At 42.8% G+C, this 12,882-nt stretch overlaps 2 long non-coding RNA genes across 2 annotated transcripts; both read right to left on the reverse strand.

Moving 5' to 3' along the window:
* Positions 1 to 7,196: 7,196 nt before the first annotated feature.
* LOC109248297 (uncharacterized) lies at positions 7,197 to 8,268 on the reverse strand. The gene is made up of 3 exons (XR_002071996.2): positions 8,052 to 8,268; positions 7,581 to 7,699; positions 7,197 to 7,306 (listed from the first exon to the last, which is right to left on the reverse strand). It is a non-coding gene; the product is annotated as an uncharacterized LOC109248297 (long non-coding RNA).
* A 274-nt stretch (positions 8,269 to 8,542) lies between these two features.
* Positions 8,543 to 12,012, reverse strand: LOC109248298 (uncharacterized). The gene is made up of 3 exons (XR_008418177.1): positions 11,675 to 12,012; positions 9,971 to 10,036; positions 8,543 to 9,867 (listed from the first exon to the last, which is right to left on the reverse strand). It is a non-coding gene; the product is annotated as an uncharacterized LOC109248298 (long non-coding RNA).
* Positions 12,013 to 12,882: the final 870 nt, after the last annotated feature.

Here is a 12,882-nt window from a genome sequence, read left to right on the forward strand (position 1 = left end):
GTAGTTAGTTCTTTTTTATTGTGAAGAGGTGTTCCATTGTATGGATATACCACAACTTATCGGTTACCTGCTGGGAGACATTGGGATTCTGTCTACTTTGTAACAATTGGTTTTTTAGTGCCTTGAACAGGTTTTGTAACAATTGTTTCTTCCAGGGCCTTGAACAGGGCCTGGCACGGAGTAAGTGCTCCATAAATAATTTAAACCACATGCACAAAAGAATGTCCTTCCCGTGTGCTTCAACTTGTCCTTGCAGCTCCAGCTAATTGCCGAAATGGATATTTTGCAACCATGATAAGCTAGGTTTTCAGAGAATATTTGATCGTGTGCAAGAACGAAGATTGCTGATAAGATAGGAGGCAAAAAGGGGAAGTGTCAGCGTGCAGAAAGGCCTAGTATGCGTGGAGAAGGATTCTAATAAAGAACGACGGATATAATGTCTTTGACGTTACACTCGGTGCTTTCCATGCTTTCCACGTTTTTGCCAATGAGGACGTAAGATGTTTGTCTTGTCAAAAGTGTAATTATAAAGAACACTCTGCCTCAATGTTCCTTCCTCTGTCAAGCCTTGGCCATCCCTCCCAGGCAGGATCAATTATTTCCTCCGTGAAGGCAACACATCTCAATGGCTTGTAACTACAAGATTTTCTCACTCTTGGGTCTGCTGGTTGGTTAGGTGGGGTGCTATGCCTCAGGCCGGGGTTGACTGGGCTGCTGTCATTTCTTGGTCTCTGACCTCTTGAGATGGCCTTCTCCCGAAGAGGTGAGCGCAAACACAGAGGTCCGGAACTGGCCCGCGGCTGGAGGCCGAGAGACTTCTCTGAGGGAGGACGCGTGCCCTCAAAATGGCCTATCATGCTGGAAAATTCTTGCCTGCATGGCAACGCCGTCGGAGGCTCTTACCCGTCCACCCCCTCCTCTTCCTCCCTCTCCTTTCTGTGAGACCCACCAGCTTTGCAGAGACCCTGCCTGCCCCTGCGTCCTCACCTCCATCCTGCACAGGAACCGCCCCCCGGAAACCGCCGAGCACCCCTCGCCCCATCTTGCCATTTGCTTCTTGGTGGATCCAGCCCGAGAGGCTATCGAGTGTCTAGAAAAAGCGCCTATGGTCTTTCCTTTTTCTGGCATTTGACCTTGTGTCTGTGCCAATGAAATAAACTGGCCGATAGATCGGATGTCTGTGCATACGTCTTCCTAACTAAAAGGACCCCGGGTCACTTCAAAATAAAAGCACAGCCATTGCCTTCCGAGAAGATCAACTGTGGAGCAGCTAGGCAGCTGCTAGGCTTTTGACTCTGTGCAGGGCTGGTTCCCAGGCCTAACGAAGGTACCGGAGAGCAAGCACCGAGAGAGACCGCCATGTAGAGCCAGCTGGGAATTGGGGGCGTTGAAGTCAATCTTACCAATGGCGTATCACTAACTCCAGCTGGATTTGGCGACTTGGAGACACCTTTCCGGCAAGGTGATGATACAGGGCAGGGTTCCTCAACCTGACAACTACTGATATTTGGGGCCGGGCCGTGCTTTTGGGGTGGGGGCCGTCTTGTGCATTGTAGGAAGTCTCTGGCAGCATCCTTGACCACCATACACCAGATGCCAGTGTTACTCCATTGGCCTCTCAAGTGAGGACAACCCAAAGGTCCTCTAGGCCCTTGTGAAATGTCCCAGGGGGGGTGGGGAGTGGGGGGACAAAGCCACACCTGGCTGAGCATCATTTAAGTCAAAATGGCCACGAATGAATCTTACCATTGTATGATGCCTGTGTTGCTGCATTTTGAATGTGGACATACTGTTTTTCCAGGTGTTTCTTTTAAGGCTTTTCTGTTTGGATTTCTGGGCCAGAACGAGGAAACGGAAGAAATGCTTTTGAGGACCTCGTATTCTCTCATATCCTTCCTTCCTTCTTACTCACACTTGCTTGGGCTTTTTGTTTGTTTTCTTTCCTCTTCCTATTGAGAAATAACTATTGTTTTACCGAATTGACTTACGCTTGTGGTTTATTTTCCCAATGCACTAACTCAATCAACGTACACTTTTCCATAACAAATAAGAAAAAAGACCTTTTGACATGTGGTTTTTACTTGCCGGCCTTCATTTCAAAAAGCATGTCCAGGGGGTTTCATTTTATGAAGCATCACAAAACACTTCATTTTGCGAGCATCAGTAAAGTTCCAAAGGTAAGTGCTAAATACTCAGAACTATACATGGAAAAAAGCAAATGTTACAATTTTTTAACTTAAAAAATTATTTTTTTACGCTTAATTTTAATTTGGCAATTACAGTTTTGAAAAGAAAAAAAAAAAGATCTTCAAACTAAAAGAAATTAAGTATTGCCCAATACAATCTTATCATTTTAGAGACGAGGGAGATAAAGCTCAGAAAAATGTGCCGACTTTGCTTAAAGCCACAGAACTGGTTAGTAGCAGAATCAGAGCTTGGATCCAATCATTTGATTCACTGGGTGAGCACTCTATACAACAAACCTGTCCAACCTCTCCGGGCACAGGGCCGATTTTTTTCCCTCACTCAGTTACTCTAAATGATGTTATTCTCGATAATCTGGAGGCACTGAGAGATTCAAATGAACACATTCACTGTGAATGTGTATGAAACAACAACAACAAATCCTCTGTAGTACATATGTAACGTATTACAGTAAATGTACAAAAAAAGTAAATGTATTTTGTACTTAGTACATACGTAACGTACTAAAAAGTAAATACATCGCAGCTGAAAAAACAAAACAAAAAAATCGTCTTTCAGGTGGAGGACTGTTAGGCAGAAGACCCCAGGACTTCGGTTGCCTTGAGGACTTTCTGTGGCTTGAGGGCAAAGCAGTTAACTCAGTAAGCATCCTCTTGGCCTAAGCCTACCCGGGGGGCCAAAGCTTAATTAGTGTTTGTAAAACATTTTTGAGACGGAAAACACCATTAGCTCAAACCACTGCTATGAAAAGTGCTACTTTCCAAACCCCACCGACACACTAGCATCTGTCTTAACTAGTCCTGGGGGAGACAGAAAAGACTAGAAGTACCAAAGGGGGACGGAGATGTTGGAGGTCCTAGCACGACTCCTGGCGCCAGGCAAGGTGATGCTTGAGATAATGATATATTCAGCAGCTGGCTCGCTGTGTGTAGTCCGGCTATCCAGAGCAGTCTTGAGCAACTAATTATTTGAGCGAATAATGGAAAGGCTTCTATTTGTTTTCCGCCTTGGATGTTGCTGAAATGGGAAATCGATTTCAAATCCAGAGTGAGAACCAGGAGACAGAGCTAGCCAGCTGGTGAGGGTGAGTCTGCGGAGATTCAGAGAGTAAGGGAACTGGCCGGAGGTCATGAAGGCCCCAGGAATGTCCCAAATGAGGCTCAGAAGTCTTGGTGGCCTCCCCTCAGGGCGCGGCCCCTTTCCGAGTCAGAGGTAGAGAGGCAGGGAGCGGACATCCATTTTCCGGACATGGTTTGGGGCAGAGAGCCCATGGATTTGAGGAGCTTGGAATTCATAAGACCCAAAGGCAAAGCAAAGCTGAACTGAGGACGTGTCCCTTCCTCTGATCTGACCTGGTTCTGTGAGCAAAGTGACCTAGAACCTGGCCCTCGCTTCAGCTTCTGCAGCCTGGCATCCGTGTGTCGCATACAACCCATGTGTCCAAGTGTTGGGCCTTGGGAGGCTAAGCATAGCAGGAGGGAGGTGCGCCTCTGAGCTGTACCACTTTAAAATGCCTCAGGAGGAGCATGGAAGCTGCTGGAACACCCATCAAGGACCTCTACCAGATTGTGGAACCCTGCTCCTCCCTCCCTGTCCAACCAATTTCATGGAGGAAACCATGGGAGGAAACCAAACCCATGGGAGGAAGTTTGCCCCAAATCGCCACTCCCTTGCGTCTGGAGACTTGTCCCAACTACGTTTAAACTGCAAAATCCAACAAATGAGGCGAGGGGAAGGGGAACGAACTTGTAAAAATTCGCATTTGTTTGCAAGTCTGTTCTAACGTCCTAAAATTGCACGCTTTGATGTATTTTTCCATTAATACTTTGGCGGGGGTGGGGGGGAGTTGTAAAGGTTTCTTGAGAATTTGAGCTTAGTAGTAAGCTTGAAGTCCTATCATAAGGGACCTCCCATGCCGGTGTTGGTAATAACTGTGCATGAGTTGTCATTAAGTCGTGGTCCCTGTGGCATTACTACGGGAGCCACTGGGATTTAGGTTTCAGAGTGCCTCATCAGGTACGGATTTGCTGTACTATGGCATTGAATAAATTGGGCAAAGACACACAAATTAGGTTACTTTGTTCTTTCTCAAAGACCACCCACTGCATTTCAAATGGAAGTCAAGTTCCTCGCCGCGATATACAAGGCCTTGTGCAATCTGGTCCCTGTATATCCCTTGGCCGCACCCTCCCTTCATGCGCTGCACTCCATCTGTCCTGCCTCTTTCTGTCCTCCCGACACATCTACTTGCATTTTCTGTCCCCAGAATGCTTACCTTCTCAATCTTCACCTACTGGCTCCTTCTTTTCACTGTTTTAGCTCTCCTCAGAGAGACCTTCCCTGACCGACCACTCACACGAAAGAAGTCCCTTTCCCCAATTACCATCACCTTACCTTATATTCTTACAGTACTTATTTTTCTCATTAAAGTAGGTCCTGCGTATTGTCATATCCACGGTGTCCATTTCACGTAGTGCCCAGAATGAGATACCCTTGACAGCGAGAGCGATGAATAATTATGCTGGGATCATGGAAATGCTGAAATAACGGGGCCACCCGATGTATGGGTCACTGGAATGGGAACATACTAGAAAATGTCATCTTCCTTAGGGCATGGATGTTGTCTAGCTTCTTCACCCGTGATCCCCAGAGCGTGGAACCGTACCGACTACTGGTAGGTACTTAAGTGTTGAATGAAGGACCTCTAGGGGCACAGGTTTGCATGTTTAATTTTCCCTGGTCATTTTTGCAATTTGCTAGATATTAAAATATGCGCATATATATTTGCGATTTTAAAAGAAATCAGAACACAAAATTATATCGACCTTATAGTAACTATATACTATGTATTCATATGGATGATTAGTTTTTCTTTGGCTCTTCATGTGTTTCACTGGTGGTATAATAGTTGGCTTTTTCCACGTCTTGTATCTCTATGGCAATATGGCCTGAATTTTCAAAAACTAGAAGGAAAAAAAGTGGGAAAACGAATGTCTCTTCAGGTAGCATATTGGACCCTGAGCTACGTCTCCGGCATTGGTTTACCTGCTTTATGAATTAGACAAACTCATATGCGTCTGGCCAGAACCAAGGTACCCCTGCCACATTCTGTGCCAGCAAAATGTTTGTCCACTCCTTTGCCCTTCTACCTGGGACTTAATTCCAGTAAAAGTTAAACATACTGTTACACTGGATGATGGACCCTGAATCACACATCCATGTTGCAAGAAGTCTGGGAAATGGAGTTTTAGCTTTCGTGACTTCACACACAAGAAGAATGAACGGTGGTTGAATGAACTGATCCTTAATCATCCAACCTGTCAAGAAGCACTCATTTACTTAGAAAAATACTGAGTGCCTACTGTGTGCAGGGATGGGGGTGAAGACATCTTGTCACGTTTGTTTATCTTCATTAATTTTCTTTCTCCAACATTATCATCATCCAATGTTGCAGATTTAACCCTTTACTTCTCTTTTCCTATGGAATTAGACCTACCAGGTCTTGCTCTGATGTATGTTCCATGGTGTTGAAATGGAGAGTGGTGGTTCCATACTTAGATGAACAACGGTTGTAAATGGATCGCAGAACGGTTCTATCAGAGGAGAATGGAAGTTCACAGGGATCCCACTCGGATGAATTGCAATTCAGACTAGGTTGCTTCCCTTCACTGGAGACATCTGTAGCTGGGGGCTTAGGACGGAGACCCAGGGACAAGGAGAATTTTATACTGACTACATGAACAAAAAAGCAAAGTACACGATGAAGAGTCTGGCCAATTGGACGTATATTTCCTGAGCTATATTGATTCTAACAAGCGCCTGGACACTTGCTTTATTGCTTTTTAATCGGTCTCAGGTTTTCAAACCAGGAAAGCAGGGTAGTGGAAAGTGCACTTCACCACTAGACAGCTGTGTGACCTTGATTAACCTCCCCGTACTCCGCAAATTCTTTTGTTTTTTAAAGTTTATATATTTATTTTGAGAGAGAGAGAGCATGCAAGCAGGGAAGGGCAGAGAGAGAGAGAGAGAGAGAGAGAGAATATCCCAAGCAGGCTCTGGGCCATCAGTGCAGAGCCCGATGTGGGGCTTGAACTCATGAACCATGAGATCATGACCTGAGCTGAAAACAAGAGTCGGACCCTTAACCGACTGAGCCACCCAGGCACCCCAATGATCATCAAATTCTTACTCAGCTCTCATTTTCTATATGGTAATGATATAAACTAAGTATTTTAATAACTGCAAATTAGGTAAGAGATATTCAAGTTCCCCATTAATCTCTATCACGATTCACATATTTTTTTCTAACATACCATCTAATGCCTATTCATATCAGGAGGGGGATACAAATGTTTTTTTCTCCAAAATATGTATACCAATATTCTTCTTCCTTGGTTCCCCCAAACCCTTTTTTTTTCTAAGTTCTTTTTTTTAATGTTTATTTATTTTTGAGAGGGAGGGAGGGAGAGAGAGAGAGAGAGAGTGCGCGCGCGCGCGCAGCGCGCATGAATGGGGGAGGGGCAGAGAGAAAGGGAGACACAGAAGGTAAAACAGGCTCCAGGCTCTGAGCTGTCAGTACAGAGCCCGACGTGGGGCTCGAACTCACGGACAACGAGATCATGACCTGAGCTGAAGTCGGATGCTCAACCGACTGAGCCACCCAGGCGCCCCCGCCCCTGCCCCCCAACCCTTTTAATGAAGAATTGGGTCAACAGCCTAGTTTTCCTAGTGTGGTTAGGAATAACCACATTTCAGATGAAGTGTGTCTGTATCGATGGCCCCAAGATATTAAAATATTTCATAAACGTGAGCCTAAGATGCCTGGTGCAAATGTCATTATGGAGAAAGTGAATCAAGAAATGGATAGAACAAAATACAATTTTGAATAACATTTACTAGTCATTGAATGTCAAAATTCTTTTAACAAATTATATAGTTCCAAAAAAAAAAAAAAAAAAAAAAAAAAGCATTCCATTTCTTCCATCTCCACAGCCACCAATGTTGACGGAGATGCCATCGTCTCTTGAGTGGATATGTGCAAATTTCTGCCGTCATTAGTGTGGTTAGGAATCATCATCTCTTCCCAGAATACCTTAAAAGTCTGAAGAGAAATAATATGTTGTAGATACATGGTATCTTACCTGGATACCTGCAAAATCTCGTGGTAACTAACACGGTTAAGGCCATACCACTGCTTATCTGAACAACGAAAATATCCTAACGCCACTAGCATGGTAAGGGACAGATCAACTCTTACCTGGATACATGTAAAATTCAAAGGTCAGCACTCTAGAGACAGACGTAAGCATCATCTGCCTGCGGACCAGTAAAAGCCCCCGGGCCACTAATATAATCAGACAAATACCATCTCTTACCTGGATACCTAGACACGTGCAGGGGAATCAAGATCATGGCAGGGGCATGTCGTCTCTTGCTTGGATAACTGCAAAATCCCATGATCGTTATCTGGATTAGGGACACATTACCTGGACACCTACAAATTTCCAAGAAAAACACCTTAGTTAGAGACACCTTCACAGTGTGACAGGATATCTGCAAAATGTCCCTGATCACTGCTTGCAACTTAAGAATACTTAAAAATAAACACGGTCACTATGTTGGCTTAAGAACACCAACAACATTGTCTGCCTGGATATCTGCAAAATCTCATGAGCTCTAACTGTGGTATAAACACCATTAACTTGTACTTGAACGCAAGCAAAACTTCGCCTTCAATACCACTTGAGGTTCTCCACAATTGTTTAAGGATAATTCTATAACCTGGACACCTAAAAACCTACTGAGCCCTACAGACTTAAAGGTAACCATAAAATTTATCCAGATACCTGCAAAGCTCCAGGGACAAGACCCTGGAATAGAGACATGATCTCGTCTTGAGCGGGTGTCTGTAAAAATACAAATCAAGAGATGATGGTTCAACTGACAACAATATGTATTGATTTATTTACTAATTCATTCATTCATTCGATTTTATTTTTTGCTTTTTCTCATTTTAGGAATTGGAGCAAGATTTTTTTCATAGGCAGCTATTGAAAATGGAGAATCTTGGGGCGCCTGGGTGGCGCAGTCGGTTAAGCGTCCGACTTCAGCCAGGTCACGATCTCGCGGTCCGTGAGTTCGAGCCCCGCGTCAGGCTCTGGGCTGATGGCTCGGAGCCTGGGGCCTGTTTCCGATTCTGTGTCTCCCTCTCTCTCTGCCCCTCCCCCGTTCATGCTCTGTCTCTCTCTGTCCCAAAAATAAATAAAAAAAAAAAAAAAAAAAAAAAAAAAAAAAAAAGAAAATGGAGAATCTTGTTCCATGACTTGAATAGGTCATTTTTTCACTGGGGTTGTGTTTGAATCCCCTTATATATGTATTTTTTAAATTTTAATTCCAGTGAAGTTAACATGCAGTATAATATTCATTTCAGGCATACAATACAGTGATTCAACAATTCCATGCATCACCCAGTGCTCTTCGTGACCACAGTAGGTAATTTGGGATTTTTCTGGTATCTGATCAAGAGAGGATGTAAGGCCTTCCATTATCTCTTGAATGGGTTCTACAAAAATTCATGGCAAAAACTGTGTTAGGAATACATGTATTACCTGAACACCTGCAAAATCCCATCGAATTTATGAGGCCTATCAAATCTACCTAGAAACTTGCAGAGTTCAAGGTCAGCCTCCAGTTAGAGACACAATACTGTCTCTACAAGACTAGTGTAAGAATCCATGGTCAATAAACAGGAGATGGTCAGTAACTTACCTGGACACTTGTGTTATCTCTGTCACTACTGAGGTTTTACAAATGTTGTATCTAAGCTTTAAAATAATAAGGGCTGGGGCACCTGGGGGGCTCAGTTAAACGTCCTGCTCTTGATTTCGGCTCAGGTCATGATCTCATGCTTCGTGAGTTCGAGTCCTGCATCGGGCTCCGTGCTGACACTGCAGATCCTGCTTGGGATTCTTTCTCTCTCCCGCTTTCCGTCCTTCCTGCGCTCATGCTCGCGCTGTCTCTCAAAACAAATAAATTTAAAAAATTTTAAAGAAAGGGCTAATGCTTACTACATTGACTAACAATATCATTTCTTAGCCAAATACTTGCAAAAAAACCACAAAAAAAACCCAGCAACACAAAGTTAGGAGCACCATCCGTACTTACATAGATATTGAATATTAGATGGTCTATTACATGGAAAAGGCTATCATCATCACTTACCCGGATACAAACAAAATCCCTTTCATCATCTTTATGAAGCTTACCATCGTATCTTAACAGTGACCTGAAAAACACACTTGAACAGATGCGATATGACAACACTTTTATTACCTGGACCCTGGTAAGAACCTTGTCCCTTGTATCACTGCGGGACTCATTAAGTCTACCAGTAACCTTAGGTAGGCTGATCTCACCATTAGAGACACGATTATCTCTTAATTTACAGTCTCTAGAATTGGCAAGATTCTTCCTTCTTACCTGAATACCTGCAACAAAATCATGGTAATAAAAAGTGGCAACACATGTCATCACTTACCTAAATACACGAAGGTCAGATGGTCTGTGTCATGGGTTAGGGCCAGAGCAGCACTTACCTTAATACCAGTGATGTCCCCCCCATTAACTGCTATAGATAGGCTCATTGTGATCTCTTGGCATGTTCTGAAAAACATATTGTGGTTTACGTTTGGGACATGTCTCATTCTACCCATGCACCTGCAAATTCCCTGGTCACTTGTATCCTTTGGAGACCCATAAACATTACCTGGACACTTCCAGAACTCTGAAGTTAAACCCTAGTCAGACACACTTTCCTCTCTTGAAGGGATACCTGCAAACATTCCACGGTTAATAATGCAGTTAGAAAAATATGATACGTGACTTAGATATCTGACATACCACTATGAGTGAGAAATACACGTTATCTCCAGATAAGAAAATAAAAACTGCTTGCTAGTATTATTAGGGTCAAAAATTAATTAAAAAAATGTAATTTATTGTCAAGTTGGCTGACATAGAGTGTATACAGTGTGCTCTTGGTTTTGGGGGTAGATTCCCGTGATTCATCGCTTACATACAACACCCAGTGCTCATCCCAGCAAGCGTCCTCCTCAATGCCCATCACCCATTTTCCCCTCCCCCCCCCCATCAACCCTCAGTTCATTCTCTGTATTTAAGAGTCTCTTATAGTTTGCCTCTCTCCCTCTGTGTAACTAGGTTTTCTCCCTTCCCGTCCCCCACGGTCAGGGTCAAATTAATTTAACTTCTACTTGCCAAAAACAAGGGAAGGAGGAGTCTTAAAAACAATTACATAGATAGTTGAAAATAAGAACATCGATGAGTTACTATTATATCATCTCATACCTTTGTACTATCAAAGACCTGAACAGGGTACCTGGAAAAATATACGGTAACACAACTGTTAGGGACACCATCGTCACTTATTTACATGTATGAAGGTTGTATGATCTGTACTGTGAGTTAGGCCCACATTATCACTTACCTCAATACCCGCTATGCACACATCATTAACTACCACTAACTGGCTCATAGGGAGGTCTTCACGTGAACCTGAAAAAAAATTGTGGAAAATGTGTTTGGTACACATCTTATTCTACAGGGACACCTGCAAATTCTTTGGTCAACCGTATCACTGAAATTCATCAACGTTACCTGGATAACGGCAGATATCTGAGGTTAAGCCCTAGTAAGAGACACCTTCCTCTCTTGAAGGGATTCCTGCAAAAATCCCACAGTCAATAATGCGGTGATGGACAGTATGATAAATTACCCGGATTTCTGCCTATCTACCACTATGGGTGTATAAAAACACATCATCTCTGAATAAGAAGATGCTAAAATCTCATGCTTACTAGTACTATTTGGGTCAAATTAATTTCTGAACTGCATACGTTCCAAAAACATAGTTAACATGGTATTGAAAACATCATTCGCATATATGAAAAACAAGCAGCTCTCTATTGAGTTAACGCCACATAATCTCATACCCGTATACTAGGAAAGGACTTAACAGGGCACTTGCAAAAAACACAAAGTGACACTCTGTTAGGGAAACCATACTCACTCAGATATCTGAAGATCACATGGTCTGTAGTGATGTAAGACCCACTTTATCACTTACTTGGTTACTGGTAAGGTTCTGTTAATGACGATTTTTAGGTTCATCATTATTTCATGACTGCCAGAACCTGAAAAACACGTTGTAAAAAAGCTGTCTATAGATACACCTTTTCTACTAGGATACTGCAAATGGCCTTTTTCATTACGCATGACCCAACATTTAACTCTACCTGGATTCTTGCAGTACTCCAAGGTCTATGCCGTGGTCAGAAACACCATCATCTCTTTTGAGAGGACTGCTAGAAATGATAAAACACTATCATTTTGTACCTGAATACCTGAAATAAATCACCTAGTAGAACAAGTTTAGCCCATCAATATCACTTACCTAGATATGTGACTATCAGATGGTCTGATGTGGTGAAGGTATACGTCATAACCTATCTGGATACCAGAAATGTCCCCCATTAACCATTAATTTCATCTTGATCTTTTGGCAGGAATCTGAAAAACACATTATGGATGTGTAAAAAAGACAGAACTTGCAGCAAGAAACCTCAAATTAATTACCTTAGACGCTTCCTTCATTAGTAGAACATCAATTCCACTTAAATATTCGCAGTATTCCAACCAAGGTCAAGATCATGATCAGATATAACAACATTTCATTATGAAACACATGCAAAATTTCCATGGTTACTGCTAGGGTTAGAAACATCACGATCGTTACCTGAATATGGCAACCCCTCATCACTCACAAGAATAAAATAAAATTTTCTCTAAAACATAAGAAAAAACTCATGGTTTTCAGAATCGGTAAGGACTATTTCCTACCTGAATACTTGCAAAGAAAAATGGTAACAATTGTTAGGGAAACCTTCATCACTTACCCAGCTAGATGGAGATCGGATGGCCTGGTCTAGGCCCACGTCATCACTTACTTACCTGCACACTAGGAACATCCCCACTGATGAGCCATGTGAGATTCATCAATTCGTGACTGGAAGCTGGAAAGACATTACGAGCGTGTGTTGAAGGACATAGCTTTTTCCTACCAGGAAACCTGCAAATAACAGTGTTCACTTCATCATCATGAGACACATCAACTCTACCGGATACTTACAGTAATCCAAGGTTAATACCAGTATCGGATAAGACCATCAATCTATGATTGGACACCTGCAAATAGCCTATGGGTAGGACTTTCACGGGCAATATCATGATAAATACCTATATACGTGCAGTCCCTCAACACTCAGAGGGTTAAAAATGAACATTTCCTGAAATACAGAAAGCAGAGAAACAGGGTCTTTGGAATTGGTAAGGACTCTATCATTTCTTACCCGCACACCTTCAAAAAATTCATGGTAACAGGAAGTGTAAGGACACTCACCATTTACCTCAATGTATGAAAGCTGGATGGTATGCGCTGTGGTTTAGACCCACAGGATCACTTACCTCCATTCCAGCAATGTCGCACATTTATTATCATTGACAAAATCACCGTGAGGTCTTGACGTTAACCTGAAAAAAAACACATTGTGGAAAATGTTTTGAGCACATGAATTATTCTGCCTCCACACTTGCAAATTCCCT

Source organism: Panthera pardus, unplaced genomic scaffold (assembly GCF_024362965.1).
Source record: "Panthera pardus isolate Hobbes unplaced genomic scaffold, ASM2436296v1 HiC_scaffold_27, whole genome shotgun sequence".
Classification (NCBI taxonomy): domain Eukaryota; kingdom Metazoa; phylum Chordata; class Mammalia; order Carnivora; family Felidae; genus Panthera; species Panthera pardus.